General features: G+C 40.6%; 2 pseudogenes; one reads left to right on the top strand and one right to left on the bottom strand.

The window, feature by feature from the left end:
• The window catches only part of LOC122681069, a 180498-nt pseudogene that overhangs the window by 118504 nt on the left and 38311 nt on the right, over positions 1-23683 (bottom strand).
• The window catches only part of LOC122681741, a 68467-nt pseudogene that overhangs the window by 42810 nt on the left and 1974 nt on the right, over positions 1-23683 (top strand).

The following is a 23683-nucleotide window of genomic DNA, read 5'->3' as shown; positions in this document are numbered from 1 at the left end:
TATACATGTAGCTGTCCAGCTTTCTCAGCACCGCTTATTGAGGAGGCTGTCTTTTCTCCATTGCATCATCTTGCCTCCTTTGTCCTAGATTAATTGACCATAGGTGTGTGGCTTTCTTTCTGAACTTTCTATCCTGTTCTATTGAACTATGCCATATATTTTGGGTTTTGTGTCAGTACCAGTGTTTTGATTATTGTAGCTTGTAGTATAGTCTGAACTCAGGGAGCCTGATTCTGTCAGCTCCTGCTTTTCTTTCTCAAGATTGCTTTGGCTCTTCAAGGTGTTTTGTATTTCCATACACACTGTAAAATTTTTTGTTCTAGTTCTGTGAAAAATGCCGTTGGTAATTTGATTGAAATTGCATCGAATCTGTAGATTGCTTTGGGTAGTATAGTTATTTTGACAGCAGGAAATGGTTAATTCATAGTGGTTCTAGGAATGTGGTGGCCACCTTGATGTTCATTAAATCAGATCTGATTTTCCCAGCCTGTGGCTCGTTGTGTCCTGCAGAAGGCGCCAAATAACTGGCCAGAGCTCTGATGCATGGGCTCGTCTTTGGAAAATATGAAATGTAATTATAAAAGCCCAGCATCTTAAGCAAAGCATTCAATGGTCTGTCTGCAACCCTTTCTTTTGCTTCATTTTAGCATGACATGGGTCAAAATGAAAAGCAGACAGGAAAATGTTTGCCTTGCCTGGCATGTGGTAATATTGTGGAATATGAAAATGTAAGTCAAACACAAAGACAACCCAGTCAAACCACTCCTAAACACAGAGCTGGTGTGAGGATGGGAGTGTGTACTTGGCCTTCTGAGAAAGATTATACAGTAAAGAATGGAAGTTTTGAAACATACTTCAAAATAAAAGTGTAAAGAGAAAATACTGTACAAAAACCTATAAGAAGAATAAAAAGTTGGAGATGAAAGAGAGAGGAGAACTCAAGGGAGCATGAGACCAGGGAACGTGTACTGACATGGGACCTCTAGGAGGTAAGATCCTATTCCTCTATTTCTTGCAGTTCTAATAATAATTGAATTTCAGATGAATATCATACAAGTAGAGGACAAGAAAAAATACACCGAGTCATCTGAAACCAATTCAATGGAATTCTTTATTTCAAGGGACTCGATACAATTTTTATATATCATATTTTACATATATCTTACATACTGCATTTTATATATTATATGTCTATATATATATATAAATGACAATGTCAGGTGGTAAGTTTTGAATTTTCAGTGATACCAAAGAGAGTGTTGCAGGAATTTAGGAGGAAGTTGCGTGCATGTGCACTAGTGTGGTCAGGAGAGAAGGACAACTCTGGGAGGGGCTGGGACATGGCTTGGGCCCTGATTGATGGGGAGTGAACCAGATATTTGAGATGAATGAACAGAATTTGCTTCCTATGACAGTTGTTAAGCAAGGACGTTATGAACATTCATAAACCTACACTAAAGATAGCAGAGTGTGAAGAAACAGACAAAGGATTAATCTCAAAAATATACAAACAACTCCTGCAGCTCAATTCCAGAAAAATAAATGACCCAATCAAAAAATGGGCCAAAGATCTAAACAGACATTTCTCCAAAGAAGACATACAGATGGCTAACAAACACATGAAAAGATGCTCAACATCACTCATTATCAGAGAAATGCAAAGCAAAACCTCAGTGAGGTACCATTACACACCAGTCAGAATGGCTACTATCCAAAAATCTATAAGCAATAAATGCTGGAGAGGGTGTGGAGAAAAGGGAACCCTCTTACACTGTTGGTGGGAATGCAAACTAGTACAGCCACTACGGAGAACAGTGTGGAGATTCCTTAAAAAACTGGAAATAGAACTGCCATATGACCCAGCAATCCCACTCCTGGGCATACACACTGAGGAAACCAGATCTGAAAGAGACACGTGCACCCCAGTGTTCATCGCAGCATTGTTTATAATAGCCAGGACATGGAAGCAACCTAGATGCCCATCAGCAGACAAATGGATAAGGAAGCTGTGGTACATATACACCATGGAATATTACTCAGCCATTAAAAAGAATTCATTTGAATCAGTTCTAATGAGATGGATGAAACAGAGCCCATTATACAGAGTGAAGTAAGCCAGAAAGATAAAGACCAATAGAGTATACTAACGCATATATATGGAATTTTAAAAGATGGTAATGATAACCCTATATGCAAAACAGAAAAAGAGACACAGATGTACAGAACAGACTTTTAGACTCTGTGGGAGAAGGCGAGGGTGGGATGTTTCGAGAGAACAGCATCGAAACAGGTATATTATCTAGAGTGAAACAGATCACCAGCCCAGGTTGGATGCATGAGACAAGTGCTCAGGCCTGGTGCACTGGGAAGACCCAGAGGGATGGGATGGAGAGGGAGGCGGAAGGGGGGATTGGGATGGGGAACACATGTAAATCCATGGCTGATTCATGTCAATGTATGGCAAAAACCACTACAATATTGTAAAGTAATTAGCCTTCAACTAATAAAAATAAATGGAAAAAAATAAAATAAAATAATATAAAATCTAAAAAAAAATAATAATAAAGTCTATAATTCATCTTAAAAAAAAAAAAAAAAAGATAGCAGAGTGGCAAAGCATGGCCAGGGATTAAAAGAAGAATCTTGCTAACTACCTTCAGAGGAGTTATAAAGGATGAGAAGCCAGAAGTTTCTGATTCAGCAACATATCTCCTTGTTTTTTCAGTGTTCTGGTGCCAATTGTACCATTTTTATAAAAAATTTAATAAGTTGGTAAATGATAGGAAAGCTTGACATGACATTTATTGTGTGTATAAACATATATGTATATAGTATTGTATATATATCCTACTTTTCACAGATCCATATTTACATCGTCCAGCTGCTTTAAAAAGTTAAAATTATGGTCATAAGGCACATGAAGGGTGTAGACAATTAGCATCTCAAGAAGAGTATCAGGACTGTTTGAAACCAAAGGAGGAACATTAGTCTAATTAAAAGTTACTTCTTATTCAATAAAAAGAGCTGTACTCCTCAAGACTTATGCTTAGATGTATTATTTTTAGCTATATTTTGCCTATCTCATTACATGAAAGAAATTTTAATCCAGTTACTTTGTTTTCCTCACCCTGGTCTTCTTCCCCAGCCCTCCTACAAAGCATTAAAGATAAAATATTTAAGCCGAATTTGTCCGGGAGTTTTCACCGAGCACGTAGAGTATCCTGCTCATGGCCTCGCTGTGTGGTGCTTACTTCCTGGCGCTTCACTGTCATGATTCCCTGTACCTTAGCATCTAGAACTCACGACCTGAAGTGCTGAGCGCTCTCCCCCTTCACCTGCAAGCAAACCATTTGATTTCTGCTCTCCTTGTCTTCCCATAAGTGGGAGTTTGGGAGGATAATTTCCCAGGAGACCTCCAGTGGTTTTAAGATCAAAAACTAGTTTTGTTGCCTTATCATGTTTCTTCCAGCTGTTTTGATTTCTGTTCTCCTCGGTTTGCAGAGGCTTATAAAAATGCGTTGGTTATTTTGCAGCTTCATGGGTGAGAGCACAGGCTTCCCAAGGGCCAGGCCAATTCCAGTTGTGGCTAGACCAGCCATCCATGTGGTTGGCCTCTGGCTCTCACCAGCACTCTTGTTCTGTGTAGGGTGAAGGCGGTGTGCGGAACGAAGGTACAGGCAGACACGCTTCACGGTTCCTGTGTTCCAAGAACAGAGATACTTGACCAGCTTGCTCTCCAACCTTCTTTCCCAGCAGATACGGCTGATTTGTTTGAGTTCTGAGCTGCAGTCAAGAGTGGAGAGTCTGACTGGATCTCCATGCTAACCACAATGTTCAGCACTGGTGCATAGCATATGGACTGATTTCTAACTTGAAATCCTGGAGTCTTCCTGGAGGAAAGGCCAGCAAGGACTTGTTCTTTTGTATTGTCAGTGGTGGTGTCTTAGATCAGATGCCTGCGATGTTCCAAAATGTGACCCAAGTCAGGGGACCTGTCCCTCTTTCCATGCAGTGAACAGCTTTGGGGACTGCTCTCCCTAGAGGTGGTACTTGAACTGCGTATTCTCATCTTCATCATGATAATGTAGCCAACTCTTTGTGCTTGGCAATGAAAAGATAGACAATTCAAACCAGATGATTACAATCCACGTGGCTCTGGATGTAATAAAAAGCAGTCATTTGATGAGACACAGTCTCTTTCTCACACACACATACCACTCATATATGTTTGGGTTTTAATTGTACTCTGCCTCTAATCATAATCCTCTCTTGACTTGGCCCACACTGTCATGGACCATCAGGCCCAGAAAGACAGCCAGGGAGGCACCAAACTGACCATCCACTGGTGGTTATTTGCGAGCTGATCATAAGGCTTCAAGTTCACGGCTGCAGTGGGTGTTGCCCCCACATCAGTAGCACAGACACCTTCCTGTTGTACCAGAACATCCATCTAAAAATGGATAATGTGAGTAGGAAGGCTGGGGCAGAGAGTAACACTGCCCTAGCAGGTAACTGTCCATGAAAACCAGCCAATCTCAGGTCCCCCGGAGACTAGAGAGGCCTGTAGTTGTCATGAACAGGTCAGGCCACATATGAACTCACAGGAGACTCAGTATGGAGCTCTGGGGACCAGAGCAGATGACTTAAAGTCTCTTTCTGTACAACTGTGTGTTCTTTGGGAGAAAAGATTGGGGTGGGGGAGCAAACTGGTTTCAGAAATTCTGTGATAAAGAAAGTGAAACAGCTTTCTTTAGATTTTAAGATTCTGGCTTGATTGCAAATCTCTAAGAAGGGGAAATAAAAAGGAGCTTTTCCCAAATGTTTTTCAAGTGGGTAGCCTTCACAATTGGGCCCCTACATGCTTGGTGGTATGTGAATGCCTGCTAAGGTTACATTAGCATAAGAATTTTAAAAAAAATCAAAGATCCCCAGCCTGTCTGTGCCCACTTTCCAGAGGTTGCTCTGCCAAGGAGTGAGAGGTGATTAGCAGTCCCAGTGGGGTGGAGGGTCTCGCTTTCTACAAAGACCTCTCCATAAAGGTGAGACCTTCCTCTCTCCCTCTGTTTACTGTGATGAGTTTCTCCAGGGCCCACAGATTTCTCAGGTGCCAGACAGAGTGCTGTTTTTGAGAAAGTGAATGAGTCTGTTCATTAAGTATTAAATCTTTTTGCAACTCAGATGATTTGTAATACTTTGCTTTCATGAAAACTGATGGACAACCTAACTGAACCTCAGAAATTAGATCATTAAAAATCATGTTAGTGATAAATCACCCTATCAGAGGAAGCTTGGTAACGGACATTGCTATAATAGAGTTTGTTTCATTTTCTTGTTCATTTTCATGAAAAAGTTTTCATAGTGTGTACAATAACTGTAACAACAATAAATGTAAAATGAGAATAATGATGGTGAGGATTGAAATTTATTTTAGGAAATATGTGCATCTTAACTTAGTAAGTCTGATAAAAACTGGTTTTACCAATAAAATTGTACTTTTTATATTTAATCAGTTCAGTCATGCAATCATGTCAGACTCTTTGCAATCACTTGGACTGCAGCAAGGCCAGGCCTCCCTGTAAACCATCAACTTCCAGAGTTTAGTCAAACTCATGTCCATTGAGTCAGTGATGCCATCCAACCATCTCATCCTCTGTCATCCCCTTCTCCTCCTGTCTTCAATCTTTCCCAGCACCAGAGACTTTTCAAATGAGTCAGTTCCTCGCATCAGGTAGCCAAAGTATTGGAGTTTCAGCTTCAATATCAGTCCTTCCAATGAATATTCAGGACTGATTCTCTGTAGGATGGACTGATTGGATCTCCTTGCAGTCCAAAGGACTCTCAAGAGTCTTCTCCAACACCACAGTTCAAAAGCATCCATTCTTCGGCACTCAGCTTTCTTCACAGTCCAACTCTCACATCCATACATGACTCCTGGAAAAACCATAGCCTTGACTAGACAGACCTTTGTTGGCAAAGCAATATCTCTGCTTTTTAATATGCTGCCTAGGTTGATCATAACATTTCTTCCAAGGAGCAAGTTGATTTCATGGCTGCAGTCACCATCTGCAGTGATTTTGGAGCCCAAAAAAATAAAGTCTGCCACTGTTTCCACTGTTTGCCCATCTATCTGCCATGAAGTGATGGAACCAGATGCCATGATCTTAGTTTTCTGAATGTTGAGCTTTACGCCAACTTTTTCACTCTCCTCTTTCACTTTCATCAAGAGGCTCTTTAGTGTTTCTTCATTTTCTGCCATAAGGGTGATGTCATCTGCATATCTGAGGTTATTGATATTTCTCCCAGCAACCTTGATTTCAGCTTGTGCTTCATCCAGCTCAGTGCTTCTCTTGATGTGCTCTGCGTATAAGTTAAATAAGCAAAGTGACAATATACAGCCTTGACGTACTCCTTTCCCTATTTGGAACCAGTCTGCTATTCCATGTCCAGTTCTAACTGTTGTTTCATGACCTGCATACAGATTTCTCAAGAGGCAGGTCAGGTGGTCTGGTTTCCCATCTCTTTTTTCCCACAGTTTGTGGTGATCCACACAGTCAAAGGCTTTGGCATAGTCAATAAAGCAGAAATCAATGTTTTTCTGGAATTCACTTGCTTTTTCGATGATCCAGCGGATGTTGGCAATTTGATCTCTGGCTCCTCTACCTTCTCTAAATCCAGCTTGAACATCTGGAAGTTCACGGTTCACATTCTGTTGAAGGCTGGTTTGGAGAAATTTGAGCATTACTTTGCTAGCATGTGAGATGAGTGCAATTGTGTGGTAGTTTGAGCATTCTTTGGCATTGCCTTTCTTTGGGACTGGAAAGAAAACTGACCTTTTCCAGTCCTGAATTTTCCAAATTTGCTGGCACATTGAGTGTAGGACTTTCACAGCATCATCTTTTAGGATTTGAAAGAGCTCAACTGGAATTCCATCAACTCCACTAGCTTTGTTCATAGTGATGCTTCCTAAGGCCCACTTGACTTTACATTCCAGGATGCCTGGCTCTAGGTGAGTGATCACACCATCATGATTATCTGGGTTATGAGGACCTTTTTTGTATAGTTCTGTATATTCTTGCCACCTCTTCTTAATATCTTCTCCTTCTGTTAGGTCTATACCACTTCCGTCCTTTATTGTGCCCATCTTTGCATGAAATGTTCCCTTGTTATCTCTAATTTTCTCAAAGAGATCTCTAGTCTTTCCCATTCTATTGTTTTCCTCTATTTCTTTGCATTGATCGCTGAGGAAAGCTTTCTTATCTCTGCTTGCTATTCTTTGGAACTCTGCATTCAAATGGGTGTTTTTTTCTCTCTCTCTTTCTTTTCACTTCTCTTCTTTTCACAGCTATTTGTAAGGCCTCCTCAGGCAGCCATTTTGCTTTTCTGCATTTCTTTTTCTTGGGGATGATCTTGATCCCTGTCTCCTGTACAGTGTCACAAACCTCTGTCCATAGTTCTTCAGGTACTCTATCAGATCTAAACCCTTGAATCTATTTCTCACTTCCACTTATAATCATAAGGGATTTGATTTAGGTCATACCTGAATGGTCTAATGGTTTTCCCTACTTTCTTCAATTTAAGTCTAAATTTTCAATAAGGAGTTCATGATCTGAGCCACAGTCAGCTCCCAGTCTTGTTTTTGCCGACTGTATACAGCAAAAACTCTATTGGCAAAGGCTAATTGCCTAGAGAATACAGTGGTCATAGCAAACACCCTTTTCCAACAACACAAGAGAAGACTCTACACAAGGACATCACATCTTTGAATATCACTGATGAAAGTGGGCATCCTTATCTTGTTCCTGATCTTAGAAAACTTTCTTTTTTCACCACTGAGTAGAACATTAGCTGTGCAGTTTTCATAATTGCCTTGATAATTTTGAGGAACTTTCCTTCCATTTCTTGTTTTTGAGAGTTTTTATCATGAAAAGACATTGAGTTTTGTCAAGTGCCTTTTCTGTACCTGTTGAGAGGTTCATATGGTTTTTATCCTTTGTTCTGTTAGTGTGCTGTATTACATTGATTGATGCTCTCATGTTGAAGCACTCTTCCATTCCTGGAGTAAATCCCACATGGTCATGATGTATACTTTTAATATGCTTACTGAATTGTGTTTGCTAGAATTTTGTTGAGGATTTTTGTATCTATATTAATAAGAGGTGTTGTCTGTAGCTTCCTTGTGATGTCTTAGTCTGGCATTGATGTCAGTGTAATCATGGCCTCATCAAAAGAGTTAGGAAGTGTTCCCTTCCTTTCAGTTTTTTGGAAGGGTTTGAAAAGAATTGGTGTTAATTCTTCTTTACATATTTGATAAAATTCACTAGTGAAGCCATCAATTCTGGACTTTATTTTGAAGGTGGGGGAAGGTTTTTGACTATGGATCAATCCTTTTACTTGTTACATGTTCTATTGAGAGTTTCATCTTGAGTCAGTGTATGTCTTTGTATATTTCTAGGAATTTGTGTATTTTATCTATGTTATCCAGTTTGCTGGCATAGGTTGCTTATGGTAATCTCTTAAATCCTTTCTAATTCTGTAAATTCAGTGGGGAAGTCCCTATTTTCATGTCTGATTTAGTTATTTGTATCTTTTTTCCCCTTTATCACTCTAGATAAATGTCTTTCAATTTTGTTGATTTTTTAGATAACCAACTTTTGGCTTTGTTGGTTTTCTCTATTGTTTTTCTATTCTCAATTTTATTTATCACTGTTCTTATTTTATTCCATCCATTAGCTTTGTGTTTGGTCTTCTCTTCTTTTTCTGGTTCCACAAGGTGTCTAAATCCACAAGGTGGTTTGAGATCTTTTCTGCTCTTTGTAATGTAGTATAAATTTACCTCTGGGCACTGGTGTTACTACATCTCATAAGTTTTATGGTATTTTGTATGTTTTCCTTTTCCTTATAGATTATCTGCCTAGATGTTTTATCCACTATTGAAAGTGATATACTGAGTTTCCCAACTATTATTGTAGAGCTATATATTTCTCTCTATAATACTGTTAATATTTGCTTCATATATATTGGGTCTCTGTTAAGAAGTCCATTTATGTTTATAGTTGTTATATCTTCTTGATTAACTGGCCCTTTTACAAATATATAATGCCCTTATGTCTCAAAACTTTTAATAGTTTTTGAAATGGTCTATGTCGTCTGTTATCAATATAGGCACTCCTAGTCTCTTTTGGTTACTATTCATATGGAGTGTCTTTTTCAGTCCTCTTAACTTTCAATCTATTTATGTCTTTGGATCTAAAGGGAATCTCTTGTAAATAGCTTATAGTTGAATCATGCTGTTTTATCCATTCTGACAATATATCCTTTTGATTGGAAAGTTTAATCTGTTTAGATTTAAAATATTGCTGACAAGGAAGGACTTACTTCTATTGTTTGGGTATTTAATATCCTGTATAAATTATAGCTTATTATCCTTCATTTCATCCATTTATGCCTTTTTTGGGGGCAAACCCAGGCCCCAGAAGTGAAAGCACTGAGCTGTCCAAACCACTGGACCACCAGGGAACTCCGGATTCACGCTTTCTTTAATGTGTAGTTCCTGTTTTTAATAGTGAGCTGTTTTAATTGGTCATTTTGCTGCCAGTGATGCCCAAGTCAGCCTAACACTGAAATCACATGAAGACATTTTTAGACACATGGATTCTGCAACTTCTCTACAAACTGTAGATCAGAGTCTGCAGAGATGTGTTCCAGGACTGCAGGAATCTAAAGTTCTAAAACTCTCCAAAGTCATTCTGATAAACTGCTTAACAAAAGTCCTTCTTGGGGACTAGAAAATCTGCAAGTGTATTGACTACTGTTCTACAGTCATATCTTTCCTTCCATTGCCTATTGATTATTAAAATAAAGGTCATTTATGGAGAATCAACACAGAGACTAGCCAAAGTCAAACCACTCTAGCCAATAATATACTTCACTCTCCCCATCCTCTGAAAAATCTATACCACCAATCCAGAAACCTGAAAGAGGGAATAGGGCTAAACATGTCATATATAGCTTCTATCCTGTTAATCTTTCTGATTTTAAGGTTTATCTGTTACTTTTATCTTGAACTCCTGTAAATGAATATTGTTGCTTTAAGAAAGTATTATGTGTTTGTGTGTGTTAGTCACTTAATCATGTCTGACTCTTTGTGACCCTATGGTCTGTACCCCCCAGTCCTTTCTGTCCATAGGATTCTCCAGGCAAGAATACTGGAGTGGATTGTCATTTCATTCTCCAGGGAATCTTCCTGACCCAGGGATCAAACCCAGATCTCTTGCATTGCAGGCAGATTCTTTACCATCTGAGCTATAGGGAAGTCTACAGAAAGTATTGGTTGTAATCAAATTTTTTTCTGTAATCAAAAAAAATCCTTTTGTTTTCATGTGTGTGTATGTGTGTGTGTGCTGATTTGGGGCCCTGAGTTTAACTAATAGCACCAGCAGTTTGAGAAAAAGTGAAATACAGACTCACATAGATGTTTTAATAAGAAGAAAGTCTAGTTATTTTAATGTGGCCTTCATGTACAAGGTCTTTAGTTATATTCTTGCTCTTTGGGAATCAGTAGCTCCTTTTCCACAATTGACATTGCTAGTCTTCAAATCAAATTGAGTTTCCCTCTCCTACTAAAAGTTTCTAGAGGCAGTTATCCGTCGTTTGTTTTGAAGCAGTTAGCAATGCAGAAACCTAGAGATTGTCGTCAATATTTTAAGATGTAAAGTTGTGGTTGTTGGGGAGTTAAAGTATTAAATCCAGTCTTTTTAAAATGCTGTGTATATATTCCCCCCCCCCTTTTTTTTTTTTTTTGGTCCAACCAAGAAACAGGCATAAGACGAGCACGTGTTACTTTTTTTCTTTTTTTGCAGTTAGTAGCCACCTTTCTTGGCTTCCTTGGTGGCTCAACAGTAAAGAATCCACCTGCAATGCATTGCAGGAGACGTGGGTTTGATCCCTGGGTGGGGAAGATCCACTAGAGCAAGGGCATGGCAACCTACTCCACTATTTGTGCCTGGAGACTCCCATGGACAGAGAAGCCTAGTGGTCTACAGTCTATAGCGTCACAGTCGGACATGACTGAATTGACTGAGCGCACACACACACACACACACACAGAGCCTCTTTTCTAGAGCACACGTCTCTAGCAGAGGAGAACCATGAAAATCTTCCAGAAGGAGGCTTTCATTCTTTTTGTTAGCCACAATATATACAAACAAACTTTGACATACAGGAAATATTTAGGATTGTGTTTATGACTAAGTGGACTCATAAGTAGATAAGAAGATACCTAGACGTGGGCACTTTCATACTGATTGTTTCCATTCATGCTCCTTTGAAGATCAAATTGGAATTAGCTATTTGCAATGCTTTAGTATATCTTTGTGGTTCTGAAAGTTCAGTCAGTGGATTCATGCTTGGCTGCCTGCATAAGAATCAACCAGTGTAATTTGGTAACAGCACAGATTCCCAACTTTTCTGTCCCCTCCTCCCTGTCCTTCTTCTGTTCAGTTGGTCTGGGCTAGTGCCTGGAAATTAAAGTTCTCCAGCAGACAGGTATGGGAATTATTGCATAAGAGGACTCTGAGGAGGTGTCTGAGTCAAGAATGTTATGAATTCCTAGAATTTCAATATGGAAGCTACCACCACAAGCTCCATGACTTTTCCCTCAAAATTTACAAGTGTGACTGTACGTGAAATAAAATGTGGGTCACAGCCTTTGGAGTCATTTCTGCTGCCTTGTCAGTGGTGAGCAGCTTTGGCCTGATGTTGTAAGTTGGGGTACCATTTGTGATCATAGTTGGAAATTCACCATTGTTATTCTAGGTGAGTAAAACAAAGTGTGAGGATCCACACTGTGTATGTGGGGGTGTGGGGTGGGTAAAGGAAGGGTATTGTGTTACAGTAAGCAAAATAAGTATATATAGGGGACTCTACAGATCCAAAATGAGGAATCAGGAGAAAAAGAAAATCAAATGGAATTATGTGCCTTTAAGAGTTGGAAAAATCTAGTATCCCATATGGAAAAACACAGACCAGGGACATGAACAGGCATTTCACACACAAACACACACACACACACACACACACACACACAGAATCCAAAATACTAATCATTGAAAATATAAGAAAGAAATATTTGACCTGTCGATTAATGAAGGGATGCAAGTTAAATCAAAAGTGAGACACCTTGTCTTCTTATTAGATTAATGAATATTATAGCAAGACTGAAGGTTTGGGGAAGGTTGTATGCAAATGAACACATATTCTGCTAAGGAAAATTTGTAAATTGGTACTCTTTTAAAATATAACTTTGCAACAAATCAAAAGACTTAAAAATTTAAAATGGAGTACCTTTGACCTGCCAACTACAACTCGAAGAATTTGTCCTATTTATTGGAAATGCTCACAAAATAGAATAAGTGTGTTCATTTCAGTGTGATTTAGAATAGGAAAAAACAAAAACAGGCTAATCCTATGATAGTTTACAGTGAATGATGTTGGATTTTTGATCTCTGAAGAAGAAGATTCAGCTTCTTCTGGACCAGGGACCAGGCTTGATCATTCAAGAGCTTTTGTGTAGTAGAGTTTTATTAAAGTATAAAAAGGGACAGAGAAAGCTTCTGACATAGACATCAGAAGGGGGAAGCAGAGTGCCCCCCTAGCTAGTCTTATCAAGGCCTTATATACTTTTTCCAAATCCACTCCCAAAACATACATCTTAAATTAACAAGATTAGAATGAACAATAGAAAGATCTTACCAGATCCACTCCCATAATATACATTTTAAGATGACAGGATTAGTCAGAAGGTTCTTGTTAAGGAGAAACATGTCCTCAAGCAATATACATTGTTATATTCACTAAGACAAAGCAATGTAGAAAAGAACTTTGTCCTTTTCTCCTTGGGAGCCCCAGACCGCTTTCTCCTTCTTGAGGGCTCCAAACCCCTTCCTCCTCTTCGGGGACCCTGGACTTCTTATCAACCTACCTAGGAATTGACCCTCTCATTCCCCCTTTTCTTTTAAGAGAATCATGTTGCCAAGGTAAAGGGCTGCCATTTTCATTCCATAATTACTTTCTGCTATTGAGGGGCATTGTCCCTAAGTTGTTGAGGCAACATATTCTCCTAACCCTCATACTGAGGGTCTCTGATCCAGGGGCCCCAAGTAATACTTGGAGGAGGCTGTGGCACCTGTAGGAGCCTGGACAACCTTTCATAACTTAAAAGTTTTCAGATGGTTAGAGACAAACAGTTTTACAGTTTTACAGTTACAGGTGTAAGGCAAAATAGCCATTAAACTAAGTTAAAACATAATCAAAATTAAAAGTTACATTAGGTCCCTAGTTACATCAGTCCATCTTAGGATTGTTAGATGTCATCAGATCAAGATGAGGCGTCATATACAATTGTTGTCAATGAAGGTATTCGCAGAGTTGAAGAAAGTCCTTTCCTTGAAGCAGAGAAACTCCCCACACAAAGCCTTTCCCTGATTGTCAGGGAATGTTTGAAGAGAGGATTCCTACATGCTGTCTCTCATGAGTCCTTTGTCCCTCTTCAAGCGGAACAGCACGCTGCTCCCAGGGACTGAGGTCATTGTGTGAGGCAAGCATGAGTCTCCTTTAGTAAACATTCTCCTTAGGACAAAACAGCTTAATCTCCTCCCCTTTCTTGAGATATGGATTGTCTCCTGACCTTGTGACTAACATTACCCCTTGTTCCCTTGGTAACGGTTGCTGTACATTTGGTTTTCTGATCTCTATCATTCCTGAAAGAAGTTTCTTGTACTGCAGCCTATATATACTCATAGAAAAATCATTAAAGCACCTTTGCTCCATCAGAGCTTAGGTCCCCAGGTCTTTTTTGTCTCTCTCTCTCTCTCTTTCTCTCTCTCACTTTCTTATCGTCGACTCCGCACCACAAAGTTCCGGTCCATTAAAGGACCCCAACACCTGATGAGGAGGTTGAAAAGCTGAAAGCTGAGTCACATAGTTAATTCTAAGGTTTTAGGATCTATTACAATATCTGTGCACAAAAACAGTCTATCATAGACACAGTCCCTCCTTCTCATGGGCAGTTCAAGCCCTCATTAAAGCCATGGGTAAAACTTTAAACCAACTGTCTTGTGTTTCCTAAGTTATCTTACACGGATGTCTTTTAATAACAGCATTAGCCTTTTCAACCTTTCCCACAGTGTAAGTGATATTCTATTTCTAGAATTTTTGACACTCCTTGAGTTACAGTAGCTTTAAGATGGAGCATTGTTGCTCTGAACTTTTGAGTTTAAGATCCCACTTACTTCATGAGAAGTCAGTACAGTAAGGTTTTGCCCATTCCTTAACCTCAGGCTTTAGTGGATACTGCTTTTGATGTGAAAATAAATGAAGGTCTTTGAGCTTGATAATAACAGGAACAGCATTTTGTGCTCAACCCACAGTTTTTCCACCAACTCACACTCTAGGATTTACATTTTGTTCAATTAAAAGAGCAGGCTCCATATTTGTGAAAACAGAAGCCTGGACCATGTTCAGTATACCCTCCCTAGAAGGGGTGAGAGAGACTCCAGCTTGATCAGAAACTCTTGAGAAAACAGCATAGAGTTCCAGTTGCAGCTTAAAGGATGACTGAAATAATAGCATTTGGCTCATCCTGACAGTCCCATTACAGTAGTGGATCAAGAAGAAAGCAGGCCAGGGGCTTCAGTGAGCACAGAGAAAGTTGTCCCAGTGTCCAAAAGAAAGTCGATTGATTGGCCCCCCCACGGTTATTAATACCCAGGGTTTCACAGGTATAATTAGCATGGGAGCTTGTGTGGGGACTCCCAGGCACTTTCAGTCCCAATTGCGTTGAGAGTGCAAGCCCTGGGTACTATGTCTCAGAGGGCAGTCTCTCCTCAGGTATAGTCATTTTACAGACCAGACATGGAGCCGGGTGCAGATTAGATGCCTGAGGGCAATCCCCCTTGAGATGCCTCTCCTTTCCACCATAATAACAAGTCCACCCTTTTCACCTGGGTTACTCTGGGCACTTCTTCTCAGGCTGTTTCAGAGAGGATCTAACAGCCATTGTTGGGGCTTCAGTCTTTTGCCAGGTTTTTTTTTTCTCTTTTCCTCCTTGTATTCTTTATCATAATATACCATCTGACTCAGCTGTAACAGTTTTTTGAAGACTGATTTGGTCCAAATGCCTGTTTTCATAACTTATGGCAGATATCTGGAGCTGACTGAGTAAGAAATCTATCTTTAAGATCATTCCTTTGTATTTTGGGGATCAGCAGAGAGCCTCTTGTAGTCTATCTAGGAGTTTATCAGGCGTTTTCTTCTCTCCCTGTTCTAAGTCAGCCAACTTAGCATAGTTTGAAGTCTTAGTGTGCTTTCTCTTGAGTCCTTCAAGAATATACCTGGCAAAGTGGTTCTGATCCCACCTTTTAGCCATGCTATAGTCCCAGTCTGGCTCTGTCATGGAAACTGCTTGGCTCTCAATAGGGAGGAGGGCTATTTTATGTTCCCTCTTTCCCCTTGTCTCATGCTCAAGCCATTCATCTCCAAAAGTAGTAGCTTCTCCCAAAACTTGAGTTCTCAGGTCAGGAGTCAGCATTTGTCCCAAGACATACATTATATCTCTCCAAGTAAGGTCATAAAGTTAGTCCTGTAAAGGCTTCTATGAATTGGGACTGTTTGAATTTCTACTGAGACTGAGGCAACCTGTTCTGGAAGGGTACCATGACTCAGCCTGTTTAGTTGGGAGCCCCAGATACAAGGGCAAAGTAAGAGAACAGGAGGCAGCTAAAGGTTTCACACCCAATTCTGCGCCCTTCAGACATAAGTCTGGCATGTCTCGCAGAGATAAAGAGCAACATATATGGCACTTCTACCCATTTCTCTTGTTTTCCACAGGAATGATCTAATTGTAAAACAGTATTATAATTGAGACCATTCAACTGGCCAGTGTTCCCCATCATCCAAAGGATACCACAGCCATTCGTTATCACAGAAAAAGATCAGGCGTGTCTTTTTTTAAACTCTGGGGATCAAACTTGTCCCAATTTTTTAAAATACATTTTAAAGAATTGGTTCTGGAACTGCTAGCTCCCATCTGTAAAAGAGAAAAACATGGCATCCACAGCCATGGCTTCTTTCCACCGGAGGCATCCCTCCCTGCTCTAGGTGGGGGTGTAGACAGACTTTCCACTGAAGCTTTCCTTCCAAGCTCAGACTTAGTATGTCCCTTACTGACACAACTGCCTTACCCGTACTTCCCAGTTCTACCACCGAGGTGGGGTGGAGATGCACCAAGGGTAGACCTGATGGCATCTCAGACTGATGTCCAGTTCCTCACCATTAAGACCTTTGACTGATTTTTGCTCCTTCTCTGATGCCACCCAGGGTGGAGCAGAGTAGCTTTCCCGGGACTACTAGGGGAAGCATCCATGTTCCATGTGCCTGTGCACATTCCCAAGTATAGTCCTGACGACAGTAGAAGTGTTGAGTTATAAAGAGATGAACAAAAAACCCAAGATGTCTCTTCTGAGTGTTGGCACAGCAGCATACTTGATAGCAAAAGAGGGAGAGGAGGGTCGGCCAGCGAGAAAAAAATGATTTTTGTCCTCAAGCTACTAGGGCCAATCCTTCCAGTTCATTCCCAGTGATTTCACAAAAGGAATATCTAGGGAGTTGAGCAACAAGCCATTGGAGAGATTTCTCTGGTCTGCTAAGAGCTAGCCCTACCGAAGGAAGAAGCCCACCCTACTTCCAATCTGACCAGATCCTGCAATACCCAATCTGTGTCTTCAAAAACCTCATGGTCACCAGCAATGCTGCTACCCATATATCAGAGGCACAGCCATGACAAAGACTTACTTTTAGGACCCTGGCCCCTGAGGCAGGCAGCCAAGAGAATGGCCTCTAGCCTGAGAGACATTCCTGGAACTAGAGCTCTGCCTCACTCCCAAATGTGCTCTTGTAACTTTCAGCTCCTAGCAAGGCTAGGCGCTTCCATCCATATAGTTTGAGGTCTAAGTAAAAGTACAGAGTAACGGCATGGATCACAAGTCCCTTGAAAGTCTATGATCCAACAGATTAGGTTAGTAGTTCTAATTCCCTATGCAATTATGGAATGATCAAAGAGACCAGGAAAAGGTGACCGAGATGAGAAAGCTCAGTCCACACGCTTTGCCCATTTCTGGCTGCTGCCCTTGCAGGGATGTTGGGTGTCTCTTGGTATTGGGAAGTTGGTATATAAACCCCAACAAGGCTCCCATTTTGGGGTCTGCCTTCAGTCATTTCAAGGCACTGCACAACCCCAGAGCAGGGCTCATCATTTGCTTTGCTCAGGACATGTCATTCATTCACTCAAGCACACTGCAAGATCAGTGAGACCTTGAGAGACAAAGAAAACGGTTTGAGTTGATCTTGCTAATTTTTAATGGATGTTAAAAACGTACAGAGACTCTGTTTCTTTCTCTAATAGGTATTGGGGTCGACGACATGGAGAGCATAAGTGAGCAGACGTCCAATGTCTATTCAAAAATGGCAGTGTCCATGACAATCACCACCATCACCAATGCCCTGGCCTTCTATACAGGAACTATGACCTCTTTCAGGTCTGTACAATACTTCTGCACTTATATAGAAACAACTTTGCTCTTTTATTATTTTGATAGCATCGCCCTGTTTTGGAGCATTTATGGCCATGGGTGATAAAAGAGAAGTAGTTTGTCTACACTGGCTGAAGAAGCAGGCAACTCCTGACCAAAAATGTTCCTCATTAAAAAGGTCCCTTGCTTCCCATGCAATTTTCTCCAAGGTGAACATAAAGCTGATATCCATCCAATGAGTCTATTCTTTTTTTACCTTTTAATTGAAGGATAATTGTTTTACAGAATTTTGTTGTTTTCCCTCAAACCTCAACATGAATCAGCCATAGGTATACATATATCTGCTCCCTTTGGAACCTCCCTCCAATCTCCCTCCACTTCCCACCCTTCTAGTTTGATACAGAGCCCGTGTTTGCGTTTCCTGAGCCACACGGCAAATTCCTGTTGACTATTTTACAAATGGAATCCAGTGAATCTATTCTTTAGAGAATATTTTGGTCCTTTTCTCACGAGCACTGAGTCCAAGGTTTTTGTAGTACTCCTATACATTTTGTACATCATAAGTAGTATATATGGGTGTTTCCATGTGCAGGAAGCTTTAGACCTCCAAAATTTGGCAAGTGACGACTCCCATACCACACCATATTGTAACGTAGAAGAACATTTGTCAAGTAATGGTCCCAGGGTTATGGTTATCATTACTGAGACTCTTGACTACTGGGATAAAGAAACGAGGCAAAAATTGGAAAAAGTGTCATCTGGCAGATTTTGAAAACAGTGAGTAGGTAGATAAAAACCTTACAGAGTTTTCCTTCCTTACAGAGTTTTCCTTCTGTGCCGGGGTCCAGCCCCAGCAGGATCCAGGGGAACCCTCAGGATGAATGGTGTCAGCGAATGAGAGAGAGAGAGAGAGAGAGAGACCAGACCAGGATATGCGGCAAAGTCTGGCAGTTGCTTTATTTTTCACCATAGCCTTTATACCCTAAGTTGGTACATTTCTAAGGGGCAGATAAGCACACAGACTTAGTTTAACATTATATCAGCTTGTCCTTCACAAAACCATTTTTGTATGTTTTTGTTTATGAGAGTATATTTTTGTTTATGAGAGTCTTTTCCCATGGATTTTTTGTACATTATCTTCTGGCCTTGAGCTTAGCAGAAAACAGAAAAGTGGCAGTCTCATGATACAGCAGGTTGCAACATAATAGAAATACAATCCTGTTAACATAAAAGCCAATCTTTTTGCAGAAGTTCTCAGCTAAATTTATCTAAAAAGTTTAGCACACAAAGACTCTGCAGCTCTGGTGAGGGAGCCCCTGTTTAGCACTCCTGGTTAAAATTAACAATTATCTTATTGTTTTTACACTAGGGCTAAACTCTTATTTTTCTAGATCTCCAACTATATTAACAATAGTTTCCACTGCACAACCTCAGCACATTAACAATAATCAAACGTTGATCTAATAACCACTTTTAAAACAATATTTTTTGTATCCTCTAATAGGGCTTCCTCACCCCCCAAAGGGCTCTGTGCCTATTAGGGCCCTTATTATGGTTAATCTCTATGTATAATATCTTTTGGCTTTCAGGCCTGTTGACAATTTATGGCTTGCACCTGGTATAACTTCAAGCAACTTCAGTAGCCGACACTGTCTTTTTTGTGGTTAATCGATTTTCTTTCTATTATGTGTCATCTCCATGGGAACTAGATAGGATTACATTTTTACAGAACAGAAATGCAAAGGATTGCAAAAACAGCAGATACGGCACAAAACAGGCTCTTAGTCTAAAAGTTAATTACCTGCAAGAAGTCACCAGCTAATCTCTATCTAAAGTATTTTTTATTAGGCACATTTGTGGCTATTTTATTTGTGGAGCTTTTCTCACCCTGCGGAGGGACCTATGCTTAATGGTGTCTTTTGTTAGCATACTGTGCTTAGGATGTTTAGAGCAATCATGAGCATTTTTTGCAATGGGAGCACACATTTATCAAACAAGCCAGAATGCCAGCAAAAGGGTTTGAATTGAAGCATTTCCTTCATCCCTGGCCCCTTCATAGGGTAGCAGCGTCCAGGAGATTTATTAATTAGGGTTTTAAGTTGGTCCTCATTCAGTGAAAGAGGAGCAGGAGAGCTCTCGGCAGGCAACACAAGACTCTGCAACAGGGCAAACAAGAACAACAGCAGAAAAAGGGGGGAGGATACAGGGTGGGGTAGAGGCCGAGGCCAGCCTGGAGGGTCCTTTATCCTAGACAGCCTTGCCTGTCAGGTTTTTCCCTCGTGACCTCGTCATGGATGGGGTCCCGGACGGCCTTGCCTGCCCGGTATTTTCTTCATGACCTCGTCACGGGCGGGACCTCCCATAATGGCTCCCGGCAGTTATGAGAATATATAAAATATATGGAAAACCGCCATCAAGATATAAATGATAAGACAGTTTTCTAAGCAATAAACCCACTTTTTAAATGGAATTTCCACTTTTTGTGTATAACATTAATATTACATCATCACAGGAAATCATTTGTTCCCAGGCCTTCATTCAAACCATGGGTATTTCTTCTTCAGTAAGAAACTGATGTTACACCAGTTCCGAGACATGGCCGAGAAGTGTGAAGTTCCCCTAATGCTATACAACCAGGCATTCATATATTTTGATCAGTATTCTGCAATATTAGAAAACACTGTTCAAAATGTGACTGTTGCATCAACAGTTATATTCATTGTTTCCTTATTGTTAATTCCTCATCCCCTCTGCTCTTTGTGGGGAACTTTTGCTATTGCTTCTGTAACTGTGGGATCATGGCTTTTATGGCCTTCTGGAATGACAATCTTAATATCATAGCCATGCTCAATCTTGTCATATGTATAGGGCTTTCTTTTGACTTTTCTGCTCACATTTCTTATGCATTTGTTTCCAGTTCAGAGGCCTCAGTAAACTGAAAACCCACTTAGGCATTGTATCTGCTAGGTTACATTGTGTTACAAAGTGCAGTTTCAACAATAATAGGAATGTGTGTCCTATCTGCAGCTAAAGCATACCTCTTCAGGACTTTATTTTCAGATTGTTTCTTGTGACGGTATTTGGGGCTGCTCATGGTCTAATTTTATCCCAGTATTCTTAACCTTTTTTTGAAAGTCAGTTTGAAAAGCCACTAACAAATCAAAGACCAACTGCAGAATTCCTGATTGGCCCAATCCAATATGATGAAAAGGCACTATTAAGAATAGTCAATAGATAAAAGCAAAGGCACGTTTCCTTGGCTTGGAAGTGCCATTAAAAAATGTTATTTAAAATGTCCTGAGAGGGGAGAGAACAAGACGGCAGAGGAGTGGGTGGATGTGGAGTACACCTCTCTGCACAGATACATCAGGAACACACCTTCGGACACAGAAGTGCATGCAGAACACCAGCTGAGAGCGGACAGGATTACCTGACCAGTAGAAAAGAATATACAGAACCACGCAAAACTCGGTAGGATGAAGGAACTAGGGGGGAAACAGGAGTGTTAAGAGGACTGGACCTGCCCTCGGCTGGTGGGAGAACTGAAGCGGGGGTCTGATCCCCACATCGGGGCAATTGCCTGAGTCAGAGGAGAAACATTTAAGGCTGAGAGTGAAACAGCTGGTCTGTTGCAGCCTAAATGGAATGAGAATCAGACAGTCCTTGTGGCAGCCATGCAAACCCCGGGCAGGGACGCAGGTCCCTGGAAGGTACAGCAGCTGGGAGCTGGAGTTTAGGGACTGTGGAGCAATCCCAGCGCGAGGGCTGCTGTTGACTGCAGAGAGACAGATCGACTGAAAGGATGTGAGGGAGGAGCTTGTGGTGGGAAATGCCTGTGGTGGGAAATTCCTGAGCCATGCAGCAAATTGCCATTGGCTATCTATTTTACATATGGAATCCAATGAATCTATCTTTAGAGAATATTTTAGTCCTTTTCTCATAAGCACTGAGTCCGAGCTTTTTGTAGTGCTCCTACACATTTTGTACATCATAAGTAGTATATATGGATGTTTCCAAGTGCAGGAAGCTTTAGGCCTCCAAAATTTGGCAGGTGACAATTCCCATATCACACCATATTGTAATGTAGAAGAAGAACATTTGTCAACTTATGGTCCCAGGGTTATGGTTATCTTTACTGAGACTCTTGACTACTGGGATAAAGAAATGAGGCAAAAATTGGGAAAATGTCATTTGGCAGATTTTGCAAACAATGAGTATGTAGATAAAAACCTTACAGACTTTTTGTTATGAGAATATATAAAATATATGGAAAACCGCCATCAAGATATAAATAAGACAGTTTTCTAAGCAATAAACCCACTTTTTAAATGGAATTTCCACTTTTTGTGTATAACATTAATATTACATCATCACAGGAAATCATTTGTTCCCAGGCCTTCATTCAAACCATGGGTATTTCTTCTTCAGTAAGAAACTGATGTTACACCAGTTCCGAGACATGGCCGAGAAGTGTGAAGTTCCCCTAATGCTATACAACCAGGCATTCATATATTTTGATCAGTATTCTGCAATATTAGAAAACACTGTTCAAAATGTGACTGTTGCATCAACAGTTATATTCATTGTTTCCTTATTGTTAATTCCTCATCCCCTCTGCTCTTTGTGGGTAACTTTTGCTATTGCTTCTGTGATCGTGGATGTCAAAAGGTAGAAATATTTCAAGTGCCCATCAAGAGATAGGTAGATAAACAATGTGGTATATACATAAAATGGAATATTACTGAGCCATGTAAAGGAACTCTTGCTACAACATGGATAATCCTTGAAAACATCATGATAAGTGAAATAAGTCAATCATGAAAGGACAAATACTGTATGATTCCACTTATGTGCAATCTCTAGAATAGGAAAATTCATGGAAACTAGATTAAAAATTCGCTGAGACTTGGGGAAGACAATGGGAAATATTTCTTAATGGTTACAGAGTTTGTTTGGGGTGATGGAAAATATTCATAAATAGTTGTGATGGTTGCACAACACTGTGAACGTAGTTAATGCCACTGATTTGTCTACTTGAAAATGGTTTTTGAAATGGTATATTTCATGTTAGAAATATTATATGTTAGGAAGTTAGAATGGGAAAAAGGAGTCCAAAATGGTGGTGGCTAATCTGTAGGCAGGCGGGATATTGGGCCAAAGAGTGTCCAAACCGTGACAAGTCTCCTAAAACAGCTTGCTACAAATGCCATTAGTTGGGACATTGGGCAGCACTCTGCCCTCAGGACCCAAGAGCCTCAAGGTAAAGCACCAAGCCTTCCCTCACGATGGTTCAACAGGACTGAAGCAGCTCGCTTCAGCCAGCCTGCCTGTCACAGATAACCATCATGGGGCTGGAGCCAACGGTGCAACAGGATGTGGCAGGTAGGTCCGAGAATTTCTTGGTTGATACAGTGGCTACCTACTCTCTCCTGACCTCCTACTCCGGAGCCTTCTCCTCCCAAACCTGTACCATTTTGGTGCTATAAGAAAAACAACTATAAAAGGATTCACCTGAGCACTTCTTTGTTGCTGGGATGGACAAATATTTTCCCACCAGTTTCTGGTGGTCCCTGAGTATCCTACTCCATTATTGGTAAGAGATCTTTCTCTACCTTCGAAATCTTGCAGCTATTGCAGTCCTGATACAAGATGCTTTAAGACTCTCTCCTGGGGGCAAACTATTTTTACCAGTCACCAGGTGAAACAACTCCTGAATTGGAGAGGCCATTTATGGATGTCTAATCAAAGGATCCTCAGATATCAAGTAGTGCTGATGGAAAATCCAGGCCTGACTATATCCCCCTGTGAGGTTCTTAACCCTGCCACCCTCCTGCCTACCACTGAGGGCTCTCTCCCCTTTCACTCTTGCCTAGAAACCTTGGACCACCGGACAAAACCCCAAGAAGGATTGTCAGAAGATCCTCTGACCAGTCCTGAGGAAGTCTAGTACACTGATGGAAGCAGCTTTGTCTTGGGTGAAAAAAGAAGAGCTGGATATGCAGTAAGCTCCAATTTTGAGACCATAGAGGTTAAACTTTTGCCACCAGGTACTTCAGCCCAATTGGCTGAGCTCATAGCCCTGACTCGAGTTTTAAAGG

Source organism: Cervus elaphus, chromosome 23, assembly GCF_910594005.1.
Source record: "Cervus elaphus chromosome 23, mCerEla1.1, whole genome shotgun sequence".
Classification (NCBI taxonomy): Eukaryota; Metazoa; Chordata; class Mammalia; order Artiodactyla; family Cervidae; genus Cervus; species Cervus elaphus.
This window is presented reverse-complemented; position numbering and strand designations above follow the sequence as displayed.